General features: G+C 35.7%; 1 protein-coding gene across 1 annotated transcript in view; it reads left to right on the forward strand.

The window, feature by feature from the left end:
- The window catches only part of LOC149573276 (gamma-glutamyl hydrolase 1-like), a 168,311-nt gene that overhangs the window by 2,906 nt on the left and 141,982 nt on the right, over positions 1-23,423 (forward strand). The window lies entirely within an intron of this gene.

The following is a 23,423-nucleotide window of genomic DNA, read 5'->3' on the forward strand; positions in this document are numbered from 1 at the left end:
GGGATTCAACCCTCACCCTATTCCGTTGCTTGTAATACTTTGTTCGGATCTGACAAATCAGAGCACTATCTTGTTTTGCAAATATTAACCTTAGGCTATCCGTGTTCGATCTCCATTCTTGTTCGGCTTTATCTGATGAATTTGAGATTCTAAGTTAGTTTATGGTTGCATTGACGGAACCCATCTCCCATCCGTACACCTTCCACTACCGTACGGACCTTAGGCTTGGCACAACATGCATTATACTTGACCGTATTGGATCATAACATTTCCGTATGGCTTGATATCTCTCTCAACTGTACCATGCAGCCCGCTAGCCTACTGTACGGCTAGACCCATGACCGCTTCTCTCCCCGTACGATCTTCTTAACTCCACTGTACAACCACCTTGAACACACTGTATGACATCCCCGTATAGCCATTCTCCTACTCGTACATCCTACTTAGACACTGTACGACATCCTCTTCTAGCCGTACTGCTTCCCTACTAGACTGTACGACTTTCTCAATTGCTCCATCAAACGTGATGGATGGGAGAAAGATTGTTTTAGGGAAGATGTAGGGGAACAAAACATTATAGTGGTATCAGAGCTAGTGATTCTGCCAGCGTGTAGAAGTGAATGCAAGTTTATACCTGAAGGAGAAGGCGAAATAACCTTGTTGGTAGAATGGCAGATCATCAGGATCCTACAACAGAACTCACGAATCTCTTAAGAGAGCTCAGCAGAAACCAAATGCAAATCAATTGAAACCAAAGGCTTATGCAGGAAACACTACAAAAATTGGCCGAGGGACAGACAATAGGAGAACAAAATGGGCATAGCGACAACTTTGTTTCAAGAAGGAGAAACTTTCAACCCTCTTGCTCTCGACCCTTGATACCTATCTTTCCTTCCAAGGACGGAAGCACCTCACAAAGAAAGAGAGTCCACTTTTCAAGAAATGCAAGAAAAACTTCGGGAAGATTGGAGGAACATGACTATGGAAGGTGATATATCTTACAAAGACTGTTGATCTAAGAATGAGATTTTTAGGTGGGGGGAATCGTGGTCATTTTAATGATGATGAAAGATCGGAAAAGTAAACTTATCACCATTTGATGGATTTGGAGCCATCACTGCATAGGCATGGGTTCTGAAGGTAGACACCTATTTCCAACTCAACTCGATGCGCGAAGAGGAAGCAATCAAGTTTGCAGCACTCCATCTGGAAGGAGTGGTGCAAGAATGGGGGCACCATGGATTGGTTACTCTTGACCGCGACCAAGTAACATCCTGTGTGAAGTTCATTGAGAGACTCATTGACCATTTTGATGGGAAGGATCCTGAACTAAACTTCAAAGATCTAGCCCAGCTAAAGCAAACAGGTATCGTAGACAATTACATCACTGAGTTCCAAAGGTTGTCAATATTAGTCACAAACATCTCTGAAAGATGTCGAGTCGTGTTATTCATGGATGGGCTAAAAATGCCTTTGAGAGGATGGATCAAAGGGCTCAACCTGTGTGCACTCAACGAGGCTATTAAGAAGGTATGTGACATGGCTGCATCTTCCTCCAAAACTCACGTAGCTACGCCAACACTGTCCCCACAAGAAAACAAAGACAAGGAGCCAATTTAGAAAAACTTCTGTTGGATGAAGACTCTCGGCAAGAGCTCTAGAGGAAAAAGCTCTATTTCACATGCAAAGAACCATGGGGACCAGGTCATTGCTGCCTTGGGAAGGGAAAAATTCATTACATTGAGGTGTTTCCTAATGATGATGAAGGACAAGTACCTATAGTGACTGGTGAAGAAAGTAACCGGCAAGAGAGAATAAGTGCCCTGATACAAAAAGGGGGTTCCATTGCTACCCTCACTACAATGGCTAGAAGTTGTATCTTCAAGGTTCGTGGCACACTTCACGGGAAATGAGTCACAGTCATGATTGATAGTGGCGCCACACTTAATTTCATCAATTCATCTTTGGTCATTAGTAAGGGCTTGCATGCAGTAGAGCATGGAGGATTTGAGGTTAAGGTTGTTGGAGGAACCTTGTTACCCTATGCTTATGTGATCCCACAGCAAATTTTTTCATGGGAAACTATACCTTGACAGATGAATTCTTTGTCATAGATTTGGTTAATACTAATATCATATTCGGCATCCAGTGGATGGAGACCCTTGACCAGTACACCCAAAGTTTCAAGAGGATGGACTTTTCATTCGAGATGGATGACAAGATCCTGTTAAGAGGAATGTCAAATAAAGGATTGAGGGAAGTCACAGTCAAGAAGATGGAGGCCATTTTTGAACATGATAAGATCCCAGACGCTGCAAGAAAACACAACAAACAACACCTTGCTCCATTCCTTGGATAATTGGCAGGCCCATCTTTTGGTCAAGTACTCCAAGAACAATTTTGCATGTCATTTGATGGATGGCGATATACATGATGAAAGATACAAAGTTATTGATGATATCATTTACAACGGCGATAAGATCTACTTGATACCTGACTCACAACTGAAGAAGCTGATTACAGAAGGTATCCAAGTATCGGATTTACATTTGCTTGAGGACAAGCAAATTTTGAGACGGAAGGACTGTAATGTTCTCGTCATTAAATAAATATTTAATCAAACCTTTGGTAATGGGCCGATTGATTTAGTATACCTCGACCCATTTTTTATTTAATTGTTTCTGTAGGTAGGTGTGGCTATTGGCTATCTTTGTACACCCTCGAAAAGGTTTCCTCGATGGGTATTTAAGCACAACATGTAGGTAGTAGTAGGTATGTGATTTAGATTATTTCTTTGTATTATGAATTCCTATTGGGGTTCTAGATTGTTCGCCATTTTAGAAATGAAAGATCTTCCCTACCTGGCTATTTCCAGTTTCGATGGGATTCAACCCTCACCCTATTTCGTTGCTTGTAATACTTTGCTCAGATCTGGCAAATCGGAGCACCATCTTGTTTTGCAAATATTAATTGAAGGTCATCCATCTTCGATCTCCATTCTTGTTCAGCTTTATTTGATCAATTTGAGACTCTAAGTTTGTTTATGGTTGCATTGACGGAACCCATCTCCGATCCGCACACCTTCCACTACCATACGGACCTCAGGCTTGGCGCAACATGCATTATACTTGACCGTACTGCATCATAACATTTTCGTACAGCTTAATATCTCTCTCAACTATACCATACGACCCGCTGGCCTACCATACGACCAGATCCATGAGTGTTTCTCTCCTCGTATGGCCTTCTTAACTCTACTGTACGACCTTCACTCCACTGTACATCCACCCTGAATGCACTGTACAACATCCCCATACGACCATTCTCCTACTTGTACATCCTACTCAGACAATGTACGACATCCTCTTCTAGTCGTACTACTTCCCTACTAGATTGTATGGCTTCCTCAATTGCTCCATCGACCGTGACAAATGGGAGAAAGATTGTTTCAAAGAATACGTAGGGGAACAAAACATTACACAAACATTCTATCTAGTACCCTTGAATTTTTAATCAGAGTTTGAAAAGAATTCCAGAAGATGACTTAGAGGTAGGGTAGGTGTACATAGACATATGGTTGAATTATACAAAACATTAGAGCAGAATTGTGGATAACTTTTTAACAAATTTGTAGAAGAAGTGAACGCTAGTCCTTTGGCAAATAATAATATTAGGACCATCAACACATCACTCATTTAGGATTGATCGTCGTCTAAACAAATAACATTCATCTCAGATCAAACTAGACATGACATGTCCTTGTCATCATGCAAGAAAGGAAGAAAATCAATAGAAATGAGTGGTATGGGGAAGGATTCAAATAAGAGGAATAGTTAATTCAACAATGTTCTGATAGAACTCAAAAGGACACAACAAGAATATCAATCAAATATGTGTAAGACCAATCATCGATTGATTGATATCTTACATTTAACGATAAATTCTTGTAGAATATTGGATTTGTTGAGATCGAGAAGAAGAAACAAACTACTCCAAATAGCCACTAATAAGAGAAAAATAAAGCATAATAATTCCTAGAAGGAATTAAGGCACAGAGCTAACCTCTCTAAATGACTTCACAAGATATTCTATAATTGAATACCCTTAAGTAAGTGAGGCAGGAAATCAAGTATTCTTTGAAGGATAGTACATACTGTTAAGGAAAATTGTATGCATATGTAAGGATGGATACACCCAGAGTGGGTATCCATAAGGCCTAGGATGAGGAAGAACTTCCTCCTAGGAAGGATAGATATATCAAGATAGGTTATCCATAAGGTCTTAAAGAGAAGCATCATGAGAAGATGGTGCTTAGTGGAGAGCTGTTCTATTAATTAGAGCCCCAGGAAGCACTCTCCTAGGAGCTAAGCATCTGATCACAACTTCTCCTTAAGAAGGGTTTAAATTGGGAATTAGAATCTTATAAGTTAATTACTTACAAGATTGAATAATATTTTTATCATGGTTTTGGAGTACTAACATATGATGTAGGTCTTTTTGTCAAGGAGCAAGTCACCACTTACTCTAGTAGCATGGAAATTGTAATTAGAGAAAGGAATCTACCAAAGCTTCTAACATGTGTATGCTTTGTGTCTACATCGTGTCTTCATGCATCAATGTGTATACTTTGTGTCTGCATCATGTCTTCATACACTAATTATATATATATTTTGTGCATGCTTTATGTTTTCATATATTCTAGTATATGTTTCTTAGTGAGTGCCAAGAATTAGGGACATTCTCAATGAGTCAAAAAGTAAGGACATTCTTAAGGAGTATTGAACATCATGAACATTCTTAGCAAGTGTTAAGGTTAAGGACATTTTGTCAAGGTTGGATCAAGGGCATTCTCTGTAAGTGTTGAAGTTAAGAGGACATTCTAATGAATGCTAGAATTCTTAGAAAGGAATTAAGACAAAGACTCTACATCTTTGAAGGCTTACTCATCCTGAAAGAAAGCAACAATTAGTAAGAGGCGAATTACAAGTGCTACAACAAATCAGATAATTTTATCTTTTTGAATTGTTTTTATAATTAAATAATTTGATGTAATAGTTTCAAGATGATAGTTTATATTTATATATTGCAGTTCCAACCTCAAACTAAATTCTCCATTTTAGGATCAATGGACCGGATATCAACATAGAAAGTCATCATACACTTTGGAAGGTTTGAATTGCTTGAGGACAAGCAATTAGAGGAAGGGTAGAGCATAATGTCTCCTCTCTTAAAGAAGGTTTAATCAAAGAATGATAATATAGTAATGACATAATATAGATAAATGATAATATTATAATAATTAGTAATAATATCTCAAATATAAATAAATAGATTAATGTAATGATAATATGGAAAATCATAAATATAAAAATATAATATAATGCAATCAGGTAAGACACAAATATATTTTATGATATTAATATTTATGCCAAAATATCAAATATCAAATATTACATATTATACTAATAATGTTATATTAAATTATAATAGTATATCTAATTATTATAATAATATGATTACTCTATGGGCCATGACCCCTGAGGCATTTAAGGAAGATATTAAGGAACGATCACTAAGGAAGGAGAGGATTGAGACAAGAACAGTGGAGATAGATTGGTAGATATAAAATTGAAAAATCAGAAGTGGACTATTCATTTTTGATACTGGACATAGACAAATTGGCAAAAGTCATATACAAGCAGCGGATGGAAGCAAAAGAGGATCAATACATCAATACATCAAACTATAGACCCATCGGTATATTGGTGAGATATTATGAGGTAGTTCAAAGGAATCGAAGGACTAGTACCATTGGAGCATCGAAGAACATGATTGAAAATTTCGCTTGCCAAATCCGAGAAACTCAACAGATTCAGACAACATCCCAATCGGCTAGGGAAAGGAAAAGATCCCACTTAGAAATCTCACCCCCTAGTCCATGTTGGCATACAACTCTGCAAGGAACAACATGGAAGATGAGTCTTCTTTGATATAGATTGCTTCCACTAAATACATGGGAACTAGTCGATGATTTTCTAAACCGACAACACTTCCATCATTAAGTATGGCCATATTGTCCTAGCTAGCTACAGATATCTAATTATCTACCAGGGTCGACACCTATATGGTTGCAAGAAGATTTTTATCTGAATTAGGAAAGGCGATATACCATCTTCACAAAATGAAAGTAGTGGTCATTGCAGAACAAGAAAACTACCAATCTAAATCAGCGATGGTGCATTTAGATTTAGTAGCACTTAGGGTGATGAAGGATAACGTATCAAAGTATTGGTGATAGAGTATAAGGGAGATCACCATAATCTTGGTCAGAATACAAATCACCGTCCCATGATCAAAGGGCATCGAATAACTCATGAAATATCTATTTCCATCAAGAGGATAAGAGGCATTCACAATAATGCACAAAATATTTATATCTAAATAAAAGATATTAACCATATACATTAATATATCCATATGGAATCGAAAATAATTACACTAGGCAATAAATTGGACATTCATGACAGATTAAGGAAAATAACTATATTGCTAACCAGTCATAATTAAAGGATTGAATACATGGTATAGATGTATCTATCTTCAAGTGGTTAAAGGATTAACCCAACTCACCATTCCAAATAAAGGAAAATAAGCAAATTTTAAAATGTATAAGAAGTTTTCTCAACGTATGAGCACTGCATGGAGATAAGTGACCCATCGATAAAGCCATCCATCTTATAGATAAGAAATCCCATACAATTTTGATACATTTTGAGGAGATATCATTAATAGTATAACAATGTTGGAAGTTAGAGATGTGGAGTAACTAATCATGTAGAACATTAAGTTAATATTAATAGGAAGAAATCTCCTATAAACTATAGATAAATTTGGGGACATTACATTGGTGCCTCGGTTTTGGGCCCCTATCTTTCTATACTTTTCAAGAGAGTGATTTGCATTGGGTTCCCAATTTCTTGGTCCAGGCATCTGATTTATCCTATTCACAAGACTGGTCCTATCTTTGATCTTGGGATTTATAGAACCATTATGATTGGCCACACGTTTGCCAAACTTTATGCAACAACCCTTAATGCTATGTTATCTAGTGAACTTGACAGGAAAGGTTGTAGGGCTAGAGGGCAGGCTGGTTTTGCGGGTCGACTATCAGACCATGGATCACATTTTCACTTTATTGGCTATTACTGAGGAGGCTAGACACAAATTGGCAAAAGTTTACTGTTGCTTTGTTGATTTTCGCAAGACTTTTGATTCTGTTCCTAGGATGATTCTTTTTGAGAGGCTTCGGGAGATTGGGATTTTTGAGATGTTATTGCTATTATGAGATTATATGAGATTGGGGTGGGTAGATTCAGGACCCCTAAGGTTTTCTCAGATCCAATCCATAGCACCATTGGGGTCAACCAGGGCTGTCCTCTCTCCCCTCCTTTTTTCGGTTTATATATTGATGAGCTTGAGGACTTCCTTTTGAAGTCATCGTTCCTAGGTGACGGTTGCTTCTTACACTAGGTTTTGATCTTCATTCTTCTTTTCATAGATGATGTTGTTCTTCTTGCTTCCTCTCCAGAGAGTTATAGAGGCTTCTTGATGGTTTGGCTTCATTTTGTGATTAGCAACAGCTTGTGGTTAACCTAGGTAAGACTCGGGTTATGATCTTTAATTTCTCAAAGACTTCTTATCTTCACTTCTTTTTTTAGGGACAAGAGATTGAGATTGCTCCCTCTTATATGTAGCTGGGGGTGAAGTTTTTTGGTCCTCGGTTCAATATGAGACTAACAATTTAGTCCAGCGTTAATAAGGGTATGGGTTCTCTTGCAATGCTTGAGAAACAATATTTTAGACACCACTTTCAGGATACCTTGTCCATGTTATCCCTCTTGGACTCCCGACGGTTCTTTATGGCTCTGTGGTTTGGGGCCCATCTCTCCTTGGTTTTGATCGGGCCTTGACCGAGTGGGTTCAAACTTTGCTCGTATGACGCATTATTGCTCATAGTATCATTCTTGCTGAGTTTGGTGCTCACCCTTTCAGTCTTGTAGCCATTTTTGATCTGATTTGGTTCCTTCATCGTGTGCGTGGTTTTGTGGATTCGGTTGGTGAACATGATAGATACTCCTACTTGGCATATTGTTCTTTTGTTCCTATTGCAAGTTTTGATTCTTGTTTTCGAGCTCATTGTTGGTATGCACAGGCTTCCTCTCATCTGAGATCGATTGGGATTGATATTGACCGTCTCCCTCCTTACTAGTTCTCGTTGAATGCCCCTGCTTATCTCCTCCCCTCATGACAGGAGTTAAATGAGCATGTTAGACTTGATATTTATAGACAATACATTATCACTACCTGGTCTAACATGCCTGGTGGCTTACGTCCGAGGATGACCTTCTATGTGAAGCACTTTTTGGAGATCTCTGATGGGATTATTGTTTGTCCTAGCTACCTTTCTCGGCGGTGGTCTCATGCCTTGGATATCTCCCTGGGGTTCTTCAGAGTTGGTTCTCACCGTCTTCGGGCTTAGACTGACCATCATATAGTGGAGAGCAGATTTGTAAGCTGTGTACTTTAGATGAGATTGAGATAGAGATACACTTTATTTTGCGTTACCCTATCTATTACGAGATCAGGCAGAGATTTTACTGTCTATTCTGGAATTTATTTTTCTCTTTCTGATTTCTTCAGTTACTGTGACCAGTGGTTGCTTGCACTCTATCTTCAGGAGGCCACTACGCTCCGTGATAGTACTTTACAGTCTCTTCTTCCTCACTGGCATACATCTACTTAGCTCATTACTACCTTTTTCACACCCTTATCTCCTTTGCTGGGGGTGAAAAGGTTGTCTAGTTCTACCAGTTCTTGTCATCATTCCAGGTCTGTCAGACCCCATACAAGCTTCTTGCATCAGCAACACTTCACTACGAGCTCACAGAGACAGATTAGAGCTTCTATCCATCCGCAGGCATATCCTTATGTGACTGATTTCTTTCTGCCTAGAAAAGGCTCCGAGTCTTTGTCTTAGCCTCTCTTTATTTCTTTTCTTCTTCTTTGTTTTGTTGTTTGCTTTTCTTAGACACTGTTTGGTGCTCCTGCTGTTGTCAGCATTCTTGGTGTAATCCTCCAGTCCCGTAGACCTTTTGGTTTTCTTTTGTTGGACATTAATTATTTAATGTTATCTTATCTATCTAGCTTCTGAATTGAAGAAGAAGGATCAATTCAGGATGTCTCCAGAATTCAATGTTTCAGATGTGACAAGTATGGTCACTTTGGCAGAAATTGTTTATCAAAACCAAAACATCAAGATGCTACTGCAAACATTGATGTTGCTTCACCTCATAAAGAATCTGGTGACACTTCAGATGGATTCTCATTCTAAAGTATTACTTTTCTGAGTTTAGTTTAAAATTCTGTAGTAAAGATACGAGTTTATATTTGTGGTTGAGTCCCTTGATTAGAATTGGTAGAGATCATGAATGATGTCAATGTGGTTTGGGTTTTCTGGAGTGATCAGCAAGCTAGTTGTTTTTCTTATTGTGTTCTCAAGCCTTTAGTTTAAGGGAATGCTATATTATTTCTGCGGGGTTCGTATATATATCTATGCTAGTGGAGAAGATTGAAATAAATCCTGAGTGGTTGTTGGTTTGATTTGTGATGGGCTCATTTCAAAGTTTTGTTTGGAGATTTGATCTTATTTTGCTGGGAATTTCAGTTTGTTGTTTAATCTTCTGTTATCCCTATTTTGAATTAAACTATTTGAGTGAGTTTTGAGGGCATTGAGGGAAACGTAGAGACTGGGTTGCCCAATTTGAGTGCACAATCTGCTACAACAGTTTCTAGATTTTAGTTGCAGACCTTCTTGTGTTCTTTGTAGGTGATTGGACAAGTCTTAGTATGAGGTTTTCATTCCTTTATATAAGGAGAAGCTAATATCTATAGAGAGATAAGTATTTCATATCCTTGTATAATCTTAATGTATCTTTTATATAGTCCTTACTTTAGAATACTAATTTAAATGTTCTTTTTATCATTGGTCTTTTATTTCTCGTTAAGGTAGTTTAATTCGATGAACTGTTATTAATATTTCTTGATTGTAGGATCAAATCAAGGAACATAAGGATGTTAAGTAGATTGCTTTTTGGAAGGGTTCCGTATCAGCCCAGCTTGCCAGTGAACATTCATGGTGATAGATTTGGATGGTATTTTGTATTCTCATGTCATGAACATCAACTTGGTGGAGTATAGAACATCCGTACTCGTATTTTCTGAGTTATTTCAACTAGTAAGAATGGTAATTTCAAATCTGAAGACCAAGATTAGTTCAGCTCAAGTCTGGCTCATTTGATTTATTGAGGAGCATGAAGGGAGGAAGAGCTTGAAGCATCCTGTGAGGAAGTCAAGTAGGCTTAAGTATGAAGACAACTTTCTGTCATGGGTCTGAGTTTATGGCACATAACTTCATAGAAGAGGAAGAACCTACAAATTGATTTTGCATTCTTTGATGTCCCCTTTTTTGTAATAATTAGGATACTGCTGGAATTGTCTGATTCCTTCTACAAATATGAGTAATTATCAATGCAATAATGATAAAGATATGACTGGTAATTCCAAATGCTCTAATGAATTAATGGAAGTAGTGAATTTGATGCAATATGCAGCAGTATGAGATGTTTATACAATGGCAATTATTAATGAGTGCAATACAGTATGATGCAAATAATGGAATTATAAAATGACTACAATTGAGGATGAACAATGCATATATATTTACAATGGTAATTCCAATGCCAATGTAATACAAATTATAGAAATGTCTTAAATAACAGCTCAAACCTTAGTGTGATTCTATGGTTTATCTCTGATGATATGCCAATAAAACTCACACACATTCCCTGCTAGCTGTCTCTAATAATCAATAGAATGTATGCTGCTGTTTATAGGGATGATCACAGGCAGTATGTTGTCTTTAATATGATCTCTTTGTATATGCAATCTGCAAATCCTTGAGCCATTTCTGATATATATATATATATATATATGTATATATATAATGCAACTGTTATGATGCTTGCACTCTGATTATAGAGGTTGCATCAACAACCTATTGCTTGCTCAAATAGAGCAATAAATCCATGAAGAGAATGAGTTATTATTTTTTCTTCAAATCGACATCCTTCATAGCCGATCGACATGGAATATAAATATATCTTTGAATAGGCACGATGAACTGTTGCAAAATATTGTTATCTGCTGCTTTGATTAATTAACATCATGTTAATCTGATCAGTTATCATAAACCTATAGTATAGTGCATCCAACATTAATATGATGTCCCCAATTTTAATGTAATAATTAATTAGTTAATTGTTTCCTAGAATAAAATAAAATAATAAACAACCTTTAATTAATTACTAAATATGGGGCCTAAATTAATAAAATGAATAAAATTATCGGTCTATACTTGTAATTCTCTAGATCCTTCTAAGCGGCTGTTAAGGCGATGGTTGGGCATTGCAATTCATCATGGATTGGATTTGTTTTCTATTTCTATTCCAGGAGGTTGCAGGTTGAGGAATCATTGTGCATAGTTTCGGAGGGGGAAGACCCTCCGTATTCTACTTGTTGCAATTTTAGTGGTCCAATTCCACCCTGTTCTACCATTGGAGATATCGTTCAGATATTTCACTTTGCACACCAATTTGAAGGTTTTTCCTTCAAGGATGGATTTGTAATCGCTCAGCTTCATCCAACACCATTGTCATTTGCATTAATTTATTGTCTAAAAAAATTATGTTTGCGTCGTTGGCTTTTGGCGACACCCACTGCATTGTTCTTGTGATCTAAAGCAATATGATCTGTACATAATTATCAACCTTGGTTCCGTGGCTTTGCATTCACAATATTATTTGTAATTCATTATGTTTATGTTATCTAAGTCTATTCCATCATATTGAGTTGCTTATGTAAGAAGCTTGGCATAACACATCATAACCCCGCTTTGTACGATATATCTATCTGCTCTATTGCTCACCTTACTGTCTTCTGTCTCCTCAGCATACGTCACATCTTCTCTCACCGTATGACATATCCAACTGGTCTATTTCCACCTCCGTATGTCACCCATAATTGCATGTTCGTACGGTTTGCAGTCATTACCGTACGGTCACTACCATACTCCATCCCAACACCTACTGTACGATCATATACCATACGACCTGTTCACCTGTATCGTACAACCATTCTTTCTTGCCACAAATGTACGGTCATTGTTCTACTATGAGTAGAAGAAGGTAATCTGGAGAATATAGAGGTACACTAGAGTTTTTTCTTAGGGATCACTAGCAAGGAACATTACAATTAATTGCATGAGATGATAAAATGATCAAGTGTCGATAATCATAATTGCTATAAAATTTAATTACTCATAATAATCATCATGATTCATTCCATCCATAAGTTTGCAACGAAATCCGATTATGAAATTAGCATTTCCATCTTTGAACATGATACTTGACCATTTCGCTGTATGAATACATCCATATATGCTAGAATTATTAGATAATTGATCATTGTAGTATGTATGTATATATTTCTATACTTGTGGTTCCATATGGGTGCCATCATATATATATATATATATTTGTGATCAATCGTGGTATGCCGATGCATGATGTAGTCATGTATGTATATGTATGTGTATATATATGGACACGTGTATGTATATAAGTATGCATGCATATTGGCATTTAGATGCATGGGTATATGGGTGCATGTATGGATGCCTATGTATGTGAGGATGCATCGTGAATGAGTGTACTAAGAAACTATTCCTAAGAATGCAAATATAGTGATGTGATAACTGCTATGTAGGTACTATATATACATGACAAGGTATGTTTTTATTCCCTTGCCTTTATTATTTACATTTGTCTTTTTTATTAGAGGTAAGGGATATTACAGTTTCCCCCATTCAAAAATGCTTGCCCATAAGCATTTGATGTTTCTGCTCTTGCAGGTTACTTCCTGAAATTGATGCAGATTTTGGATGTTCCGTCATTTTTGAAGATTACTTCTACCCTTGGTCTGGTCTTGATCTTCTGCATTTGAAGTTTGTTTAGTTTTAAGAGGTATGGTAGCTTGAAGTCCATAAATGAGTGTATTTCTTCCTTGAAAGTAATAATTTGATGGTTCATGTCCTACTCAAAGGGTTCGATATACTTTATCCAGGGGAGTCCCAAAATGAGGTTTGTATTCCCTAATTCCAATTTGTGCAATTGAGCCATGTAACAGTATTCTCTGAATTATATTTTAAGGGGGAGTGTTATAGTATTGTGGAACAGATTTCTTCCATTTGCCAATCTAATCCTGATGGATTTGCAAGAGAGTGTGGGTAGGTTATGCTTCATGATCCAGGATTTGTTGGCAAAGTTGTGGGAGGAGCCACTATATATTCCTTCCTTCTAAACTTACTTGACTTTGAAAGGTGCTTTTGTTCGGTCCTAATTTGGCTAGGATACTTTCTTTGGTAGGTTCCTGGGGTGGCTTATCCTCTGAATCTGTCACTGACCGTATCTCCCTCGTCATCACTACGTCTGACTTTGATATAATGAATCTGTCCTTTCCCCTTACATCAATGTCCCGGAACCCAAGGTTCTTTGCACATTAAACATAACTTTTGCCTTCAGAGTTCTTGACAAGTTTAAAAGTCTAGCTTGGGGTGGGAGCTATATTCTCTGTTAGGGGGATTTGAGCTTTTGTTTTGATTTCATCTCTCCTTTTTGAAAAGGCTTGCTTTTGGTAGATCCAATTTCCATGTCCCTTGCTTTCTTGATGGCTTGGGGTAGAGAGAGAGGGTTTAAGGCCTTGACCCATCCTCTTAAGGGGTCTTATAGCCCATCCATAAAAAAGACAATCAATCTTCTTTCAGAGATATCAATTGCTAAGATTGATATGCATTGGAGCTCATTTATAGTCCTCTATATTGCCTTGGTGCTTGAGTTGGGTAAGCTTCTTGAAGTGTAATATGGGATTTTTATTGTCAAATCTTTCAATGAGTCACTTGAGAAGTCGTGGTAGGAGGTAATTCTGGAATATCCTAATCATTCCATGGTTCCCCCATTCATGTGCCATTACGTCTAAGTGTAGGGCCCCATATTTTATGGCTTCTTCCTTCTCCATTGAGTTTAGTACTAGGTAAGTATCAAGTTTTTGTACCCAAGATCTTACTGATATCTTTGTGGATCCATCAAAGTACGGTATACTTAGTTTCCCAACTTTCTTCTTCAATTCTAAATATCCTTCTTTGTTACTTCTTTGAGACATATATCTCATCCTGATGCAGAGGTACACCTTTGGAACATCTCATTTGGGATTACTACTCAAGAGGCTTCAACAATGGGTTCTTACACATCAATTAAGGAACTTGTACCAACTTAATCATCTAGGACAGAATATAAACTCTTCAAAGACCCATTAATAACTTTCACAAATGAAGACATAAAACCAATTCCTTTTATGAGAGAGTATACATATTAGTTAATCACGTTTTTTCAAAGTTATAGCTCAAAATGATAGCTAGAATAAAAGTTATTACTCTTCTTCCAAAATTGTTTACATAAAAATCAGGTTCAGATCAGTTTGCACTAAAATGATTATAACTTTTTCAAATCACAATGAAATCGAACCAAACCAAAACCAAATTAAAGATACCTCAAATACCTTTCCACAAATATAAGTTGCAGGTTTTTATCTTTTCATATGTACTCGTACCAACACAAAAAACAGTCTGATTTCTGGAAAAATAACTCAGAAAAATTGGAAGAACTTACAAATCCAACTTCTTATTTCAAATCTTCTCCAAACTTCTACAACTTGTACAGTATACAAATCACAACCAATACATGATATTTAAATGCCTTTTCAATTCCTCTAACCTATTGGATACCTCCTATGACCTTTCACCTTCTCTCTTACATCAACTTTTTCATGTCACATTTTATGACAAATATTTAATTAAATATTTTACAACTTTTGTATTTTTCTACAATGACCTCTAAACTTTGTAAAACCCTTAGTAACATAACAAAATAGACTAAAAATAATATTTTATGACATTTTACCCTTCCATGGGTTGATTTACATAATTTGACCATACTAGACAACTTTGACAATCTATTACAAATGGCTTTATTTAGCCTTACATATTGACTTAAACAGATTCAAAATATATTTAAAATGTCATAATAAAGTATTCTATCCTCATGGATCCTCTTGTTGTTCCTTTTTGATAGGTGCTCTTGTACCACATCCTTAATTCGAGATATTATTTAAAAGACATCTCATTTGGCATGTCACCTACTTCCCAATTTTGTTTGATCCAACCTTGTATCTGGGAAAAAGATAATTCATTTTGATTGTGTTCAGCAGATGGTGTAAAGTTCGGTAATCCTGACCTAGAACTTTGTCTTTTGGGGGTCTGATTGTGTGATTTCTCTTCGTAGTTCCGATGATTTTCATGACCTTGAGTTAAGGTGATTTGTTTGAGAACATCCATTAATCTTGTAAATTTGCTTTGCAGTTCCCTCTATTCATGAATTACTGTGTCTACCTTGCTTTCATCACCCATTTCTATGTCTTATTGTGCTTCCTTTCTTCTATTAAGGGGATTTTCGTAATCACTTTAGGTAGGAAAGGTGGCTTTGATACTAATTGTAATGTCCCCTTTTTTATACTAATTAGGATATTGCTGGATTTGTCTAATTTCTTCTACAAACATGAGTAATTATCAATGCAATAATGATAAAGATATGACTGGTAATTTGAAATGCTCTACTGAATTAAGGTGCCCGTTTGGTTACAAGCATAGGAATAGGAAAGTAGAATAGAAATGGGAATGGGAATGGGAAGGAATGGGAAGGAATGGGAATGGAAAATGAAAATCCCACTCCTGATTGGTTCACCTAAAATTTAATTGGGAATTTGTTTTAATTTTTAAAGATGCAGGCATTAACTCAAAAACTTTGTCAAAATTTTCATGTTCTGTAAAAAAATTGGGTTAGCTCTCAAAGAAAAGAGAACTATGGAAATGGGTTCTGTCCCTTCAATCTTCTTCAATTTTGCAGTCCTCTATTTAAACTATATTTGTAAGGTAGATCGCCTTAAAAAGTTGATTCAGAAAATGTAGAATTGTCTGTAGATTCTCTCCTCAGATTCTGATCACTGTTCATCGCATCTGTCTTCTTTTAAATCACACTGAAGCAATTTTTTTTTTGCGATAATAGAATGAGTAAAAATGCTGATTCGTTTAATGTCATCTGTTGGCCATTTTAATCTCAGTCCCAAAATACTGTATAGAAGGCCACTTGAAAGAGGCGCTAAAGATTCTTCTTTATACACACAAATTTCCTGCACAGTCTTCTACATATATTCATCTATTGCAAGCAAGCATTCATAAAAAACCCCTTTTAGAGGGTAAAAAAAATCCACTTCCACATCATGATAGGGAATTTACATTTTCCACATACCCACTTTTACAATAGGGCAATGGATTTGCTTATTTGCAAGAGAACAATAACGACAGATTCAGGCTTGGAGGAATTGAACTTGGGCTTCTTCGATGGAAGAACAGGGCCCACAGACCAAAGTGGCTTGTCCACAGAAGAAATATTTCTATTCTCCATTCCAATAACAGCTATTTTTTGGAAAGGACCTATGCTCATTTTGGGGCTAAAACGGGAATACGTATTCGTATTCCCCATTTCCATTCCGTGCACCAAAGAATAAAACCGAATATCTAATTTTCAATGACTATTCCCCTTGTATTCCAACAACCAAACGAGCCCTAATGGAATTAGTGAATTTGTTGCAATATGGAGCATGATGAGATGTTTATATAGTGGCAATTATTAATGAGTGCAATTTATTATGATGCAAATAGTGCAATTATGAAATGACTGCAATTAGGGATGAACAATTTCTATGTATTTACAATGGCAATTTAATGCCAATAGAATACAAATTACAAAATATGTCTACAATAATAGTTCAAATGTTAGTGTGATTCTATGGGCTCTCTGATATGCCAATAAGACTCACGCACATTCCTTGCCAGTTGTCTCTGATAATCAATGGATTATATGCTGCTGTTTATAGGGATGATAACATGCAGTATGTCATCTCCGATATGATATCTATGTATATGAAATCTACAAATGCTTGAGTTGTCTCTGCTAAATCCTGTCTCTGATGTAATTGTTAATTATGCTTGCATTCTGATTAGAGAGGTTGCGCCTAACCTATTGGTTGCTCAAATAGAGCGATGAATCCACAAAGGGAATAAGTTAATATTTATTCTTAAAATCAACATCCTTCATAGCTGATTGACATGGAATATAAATATATCATTGAATAGGAATGGTGAACCATCACACCTTATTGTTATCTATTGCTTTGATTAGTTAACATCATGTTAATGTGATCGGTTATCATAAACAGATAGTATACAGTGATCCAATATTAATTACATGGGATGATAAAATGATCAAGTGTCAATAATCATCATTGATGTATAATTTAATTACTCATAATAATCATCATGATTATGATTATCTCGATTCACTCCTTGTTAAAGTTTGTAGCTTCGGTTAGACAATATTTGTAATCGATATCAGAATCTATACATATGGATATATACATCAATATGATTGCATATTGATACACACACACATACACACATATATTCTGAATTATATCAATTTTGTATTTCTTGATCTCTATATTATACTTGATATCATATATTGTATCACAATAATATTTCATACTTATCGATCCTTGTTTTGAATCAATACTGTTTTGGATACTTCATATCAGGCTGCGATCTCACTATATTGGTTATTGATATCATTATCGATGGTGAACATGTAATTGTTGATGACTACTTGTTAACTTCGATCGGGTATGATCGCGAATGATCATGTCTCCATTCGGAGACATGCCCATTCACAATCACACCCTTTCGTGATGTATATATAATACATCTACCTGATTTTGCTAAGCATTGAAATCTATTAATGCTAGCATATCAAAGGAACGTAAGCATCTCAAGTATCAGAACATTTCTGTTACTACTGTAGTAATATATACAGAATCTGAAGCAAATCGAATTCATTGGCATTAGTGGTTAAACCTACAAAAAAAATCATGCATCAGTCAAGCCTTATATTGAAATCTGGTAAGAAACTTTACATGGTATCAGACTCTTGTTAAGGAGAGATCTCATTATGTTTAAGAGATCGGATTTCACATTAAGTTGCACTCTCTCATTATTCTTCAAGATAACAAACATGTTAAGATTCGAACACCGCCTTATAAGTGCTGACAACATCGAATCTTGGAAACTTCGTATAATGACGCTATTAAAAGAGAAGAAATTAGATTCCTTTGTAAAAGAAGAAAAGAAAAACTTAAAGATGATCCAGAGAAAACTCTATGGATAGAAAATAATGAGAAAGCCATGAAAATAATAGTGGATGTTGTTTGAGATCACATAGTGCCTATTGTGGCAAAACATGCAACAACATATCACATGTTTAAAGCTCTTGAAAATGCATTCATTGTAAATAACACTGGTAGGAAACTTGCTCTTAAAAGACAAATGAATAATATTAGCATGAATAAAGGAGAAATAGTAACACATAGTGCCTATTGTAACAAAACATGCAACAACATAGTGCATGTTTAAAGCTCTTGAAAATTCATTGTAAATAAAATTGGTAGAAAACTTGCTCTTAAAAGACAAATGAATAATATTAGTATGAATAAAGGAGAAACAATAAATGCCTTCTTCATGAGAATCATAGAATTGAGAAATCAATTATCTTCAGTCAGTTATGAGATTGACAACCAAGAGTTATCCCTAATAGCATTAGGAGGACTACCAAATTCCCGGGAGTCATTGTACAAGGTATAAGTGCAAGATCTAAAATTCCAAAACTAGATTGATTAAGATTTGATTGTCTTCAAGAAGAGTCAAGATCAATGAGTAAAGGAAAGCATAAAACCTTAGGTGAAGACATTCATGTTCTTAACACCAACTCTCATAAGAAGGGTAAGAAGAAAAACACCAAGAGGAAAATAAACTTTCATGGAAAAGGATAGTCAAAACAAAGGAAAGACTTGTCTAAAATTCAATTTTTCAGATGTGATCAATATTGACATTATGCACTAAATTGTCTTGATTGATCAAAATTTCAAGCATCATTTGCCAAAAGTGATAAATCAAATGAAGGTCAAGATTCTGAAAAATATGCCTTCTACTCAGCCTTGTCTAGTCAAATATCAACCAAGTCCAACACTTGGATAATTGACCAAGGATCTTCAAGACATATCATTGGATATCAAGATAACCTAGAATGCATGCAAATAGAAATAGATGAAGAAGTTACAATTTGGGATGATTCTACACATTCCGTATAAGGAATTGGGACTTGCACCATCAAATTAAAATCCGGAAAATCAATTCAACTTTCTGGAGTTCTATATGTACGAGGTATTAAAATGAATTAATATCTATATTAGCACTTGAAGATGATGGTTATAGAATTACATTCATGGAAGGCAAAGTGCTGGTATGGGCAAAGAATTCAACCATAAAGAAGGCTCAAACAATAGGAGTAAGACAAGGACTATTATATGAGCTTTACACTAAGACTAATCTTGCACTTGTTCATGAGACTTCAGATTCAAATGAAATCTGGCATAGAAGATTAGCTCATGTCAACTTTTGTACTCTAACATCTATGAGGAAGTTGGTAACTAGAATGCCCAAATTAAGTCAAATTTATAATGAATCCTGCAAAGGTTGTGCCTTGAGGAAAAACACAAAAAAGTCATTTCCTCGTAGTTTGAGCAAAACTAAAGATGTTTTAGAACTAGTGCACTCGAACCTATGTGGACCCATGTCTACACCATCCATAGGAGGGTTCTTGTACTATGTGATATTTGTTGATGATTTTTCAAAGAAGACATGGATATACTTCCTTAAGTGTAAAGAATCTGAAGAGATTCTTTCTAAATTTAAAGAACTCAAAACTATTACTGAAAACTCCTCAGAAAAAAAAATTAAAATTCTAAGAACAGATAATTGGAAAGAATACACTTCTAAAATATTCAAAGAATTCTGCAAATTGGCTAGGATTAAGAGGGAGTTTATAGCTCCCTACAACCCTTAATAGAATGGAGTTGCTAAAAGGAGAAATAGAACAACTATAGAAGCTGCTAGGGCTATGATATTTGATCAAATCTTTAGCATGTCATTTTCGGCTGAAGCATCTAATACATCAGTCTATATTCAAAATAGATGTCCTCACTCACATCTAGACAACAAAACTCCTGAAGAAGCATTTTCAGGTATGAAACTTGACATTAGCCATTTTAGGATATTTGGATGTCTCGTCACTTGTGTATGTTCATGTACCTAAGGAGAAAAGGACAAATTTAGAACCTACTGGAAGGAAAGGGATTCTTAGTGGTTTTTGTGAAACAGTAAAGGGTTACAAAATCTACATATCTGGACACAAACAAATAGAACTTAGTAGAAGAAGACATTGCTTTCAAAAGAGCCAAAATTTCAAATGAACTAGATATGGATGACTTATCCTGTTCCCTATAAGAGGCTCTTGCTCTTGAGATTCAGAGGGAGTACCTTGAAGAGACCTCAAATAAAAATGAGATACTTCCTAAGACTCCAGAAGAGAGTCTTGAGAATAATTCTTAAAGGCCACTTTGGGCAAGAAAAATTACAGAGGAAGGAGATGAATTTACAAAACCTTCAGGGACATCCAGAGAAAGCAAAAGACCTCGAAAATTAACATACAATGCATTCATGTGTGAGATTCCAAACTCTGAACCTTCTAATGCTTCTGAAGCTCTTAAACATCAAGTTTGGAAAGATGCAATGGTGGAAGAATATCGGTCTATACTAAAAGATGATGTTTGGATTCTGGAATATAGTTCCTAGACCTAAAGGAAAATCTGTTGTTTCATCTAAATGGCTCTTCAAAGTTAAGTATGCTGTAGATGGTAGCATTGAAAAACATAAAGCTCATTTTGCGGCTAGAGGATTCTCTCAAAAGGAAGGAATCGACTTTGAAGAAAGTTTTGCACGAGTTGCCAGGTATACCTCAGTTAAAATTGTAATAGCCATTGCAGCAACTAAAGGTCGAAAAATTCATCAAATGGATGCAAAAAATTACTTTTCTAAATGGAACGATTGAGGAAGAAGTATTCTTGGAACAACTAGAAGGATTTGTGACTCATGATGCTGCCTCCTATGTATGTAAATTGAAAAGGGCTCTATATTGACTCAAACAGGCTCCTCGAGCCTAGTATGAAAGGATTGATAAATATCTTCTAAGTCTTGGATTCACCAAGAATGATGCTGATCCAAATCTGTACTTCAAAGTAATTAAAGGTGATATGTTAATTCTAATCCTTTATGTTGATGACCTTCTGATTACACGAGAAGACCATATCATTAATTAGTGTAAGAAAGAATTGACTTTTGAATTTGACATGGACTTAGGGATTCTTCATTACTTCCTTGGATTGGAAGTTCGTCAAAATTCTGGGAATAACTTCTTACATCAAAAGAAGTATACTATCGATATTCTGAAAAGATTTGGAATGTGGAACTATCGACCTATGTCAACACCTATGGAAACCAGATTACACAAGCTAAAGGAAGCAAGTGCTGAATCCAGACTTATTGATCCCACTTTATATAGATAGATAGTTGGGTCATTGATGTATCTTGTGAATACTCGACTAGATATTTGCTATGTTGTGAATGCATTAAGTCAGTTCATGTGTGAACCTCAAGAAATACATCTTGTTGCTTTGAAGCATATATTTAAGGTACCTTCAAGGCACTATTGGGTATGAATATAAACATGAGAATACCAGCTTGGAGTTACATGGATATACTGATTTTGATTGGGCCGGAAGTGTAAAAGACTGAAAAAGCACATCAGGATGTTGTTTTAGTTTAGGATCAGCTATATCTCATGGATCTGGAGGAAGCAAGCTTCAGTCACTCAGAGTTCTACTGAGGTAGAGTATCTTGCAGCAACAATGGGAGCAAGAGAAGTAGTGTGGCTTTGAAAATTGTTTTCTAGTTTATTCTGTGAGTCTTTGAAACCTACTACTATTCACTGTGATAAATGAAGTTGTATCAAGTTGTTCGTGAATCCAGTATTTCACAATAGATCCAAGCATATAGAAATCTCTTACCACTATGTAAGAGACATGGTGGAAAGAAGAGCTATTTAGTTGGAATATATTAATACAGGTGATCAAATAGCTGACATTCTCACCAAGCCTCTTCCTAAAGTGAAGGTTGATTATTTCAGAAAGAAACTTGGTATGGTTGAAATGTAAGTTTATGAGATTGAGTTTCAACTTTGTAAATTTGTATTATTTTTAATAAAGATGTTTAAAGTGTAAACACTTTTGTCGTATGTGTGACTCTATGACTTATGGGCCTACCCTATGTACATTATTAAAAGGTGACAATCTTTTATAATGAAATATTGACTCTAACATTATAATGTGACGACTTTATGATGATTAGAGTACTATCATGATGAATATCATGTGACTTGATATTCATGTACAAGTCATGATAGTTAAAAGGACATATTGATAGATATCATGTGCCGTGATATCTATAGAAGATCATTATGTTCTATTATCATGGTGGATATTATGAGACATAATATCTATGGATATACCATAATCTCTTATAGTAGGCATTATGAGACTTGATGCCTGTGCACACACCATAAAATAAGAAGAATATCATGAGACTTGATGTTCTTAAGCATATCACAAGTTAGGTGATATCACTTTTTAAAATAAGGAGAACTTATTGAAATATATATGTACTTTGTTTTCCCTAGCTAAGAGGGAGTGTTAAAGTTTGTAGCTTCAGTTAGACAATATCTGTAATCGATATCAGAATCTATACATCAACATGATTGCATACTGATACACACAGACACACATATATCTCGAATTATATCGATTCTGTATTTCTTGATCTTTGTATCATAACCGATATCATATATTGTATCATAGTAATATTTCATACTTATTGATCCTTGTTTTAAATCAATACTATTTTGAATACTTCATATCGGGCTGCGATCTCACTATATTGGTTTTTGATATCATTATTGATGGTGAACATGTAATTGTTGATGACTACTTGTTAACTCCGATCGGGTATGATCGTGAATGGTCATGTCTCCATTCAGAGATATGCCCATTCACAATCACACCCTTTCGTGATGTATATATAATACATCTCCCCGACTTTGCTAAGCATTGAAATCTATTAATGTTGGCATATCAAA

Source organism: Cupressus sempervirens, chromosome 2 (assembly GCF_028749045.1).
Source record: "Cupressus sempervirens isolate cs-2001-9-10 chromosome 2, ASM2874904v1, whole genome shotgun sequence".
NCBI lineage: Eukaryota > Viridiplantae > Streptophyta > Pinopsida > Cupressales > Cupressaceae > Cupressus > Cupressus sempervirens.